Source organism: Brassica oleracea, unplaced genomic scaffold (genome assembly GCF_000695525.1).
Source record: "Brassica oleracea var. oleracea cultivar TO1000 unplaced genomic scaffold, BOL UnpScaffold00847, whole genome shotgun sequence".
Lineage (NCBI taxonomy): Eukaryota > Viridiplantae > Streptophyta > Magnoliopsida > Brassicales > Brassicaceae > Brassica > Brassica oleracea.
The window spans coordinates 15212-16777 of NW_013617477.1; the positions used below are offsets into that span (position 1 = coordinate 15212).

Sequence of the window (1566 nt, forward strand, 5' to 3'; positions counted from 1 at the left end):
TATTTTGATTCTCATAAAATCTGAAACCCTAGCCATATTTTGTATTGCTAAGATGATAAAACTCTAATTGGATCAACATAGATTGTTTGCATCATAGCTTGGCCGCGTGGCCTTTATTGCACCTTACTATCATAGTTGTGTGGCTTGCATACATCATATCACCTTGATCACATATAGAATCATAAAGCTAAGATCGTATGCATCATATATCTATCTAGCCGTGTGGCCTCTTTGCTTGCATCATGACTGTATGACAGTGTGGCCTTGATTGTATTGCATTAAACCCTCATAGCCGTGTGGCTTACTTACTGATGCATTGATCATTACTTGATTGCTTGCTTGGACGCATCACACATCACCTAGGCCGTGTGGCCTCATTGCACATCACCCCTATAGTCGTGTGGCTTGTTTATTAGGAATGCATTAACTCGATTGTTTACTTGGTCACACGATTTATTTTCTTATAAAGATTGAGTGATATATGATTACAAATGTTGAAAATCAGCAATCTAGATTATGCTGCCCTAAATCTCTTTTGAGATAATTATTTACAATGGGCATTATACACCGAGATTGTCCTGAAATCAAAGGGCCTCGATGAATGTATCATCGAGGACAATAATGCAAGTGAAAGTAATAGATACAGGGCAATAATGATTACTCGCCAGCCCTAAGCCAATGAGGCTGCAGAAAATAAAATCTAAAGAAAGCAACCACGTCCATCATGATAAACCATACGGCTGTAACCGTGATGGATGGAAAGGACGTGGGCATAGCCAAACCACCTTATACGACCATGGACATAGGAATCTCTATAATCGTGGTTGTGGACCCAGTTTTGGCCATGGTTAAGGGAGAGGAGGCTGTGACATTTCTAAGCCACCACACTCGACCAAGTCAGTGTTCCATAAGATATGTAATGGGGAATCATTAGGCTAAAACATCTGATTGTCTAAAAAGAATAATGTTGATTTCGACTTCTGTGTTTGCTTTGCTTTATGTTTGTGATTTTCTTGAATTAAGAACTTATATTATAAGATGAATGAATGATTTTAGATATGACTAAGAAAACGCCAATATATAAGGCAATGTTGCGGGTATAGTCAGTCTGATAAGGGCATGCGACCAGTATAGAATTGCCTAAAGGGCTACGGCTAGACTTAGTACATTGGCACCTAAAGAGGCTAAGTACATTGGTGCCTAAAAAGAGCATGCATGCTTGAAAGACCTAATGCTCTATATCCACCCATAGAAGCCCATTGAGTTTATAAGATATATGATATAAGAATGGTTTCCATATAGAAACAATGGGCAAAGAAACCAAAGAGCGATCGAAACTATACCTGCATTCTCTACTGATCTAGACTATGCAAAGATCAATATGATAAAGGCAAAAGCCATGGTAACCAGATTGGTATGCCCCACGAAAATTATACACTATATGGCATGACCGGATTAGCCATCCTGGTCTAAACTTGATGAAAAAGATTGATATTAAAAGGGCACACAGAGTTATCCCATAGTATCTCACGTTGTGTAACATGTACACAAGGGAAACTCATTAGG

At 38.8% G+C, this 1566-nt stretch overlaps 1 pseudogene; it reads left to right on the forward strand.

Moving 5' to 3' along the window:
* Positions 1 to 751: 751 nt before the first annotated feature.
* Positions 752 to 1566, forward strand: part of LOC106320192 — a 7238-nt pseudogene continuing 6423 nt past the window's right edge.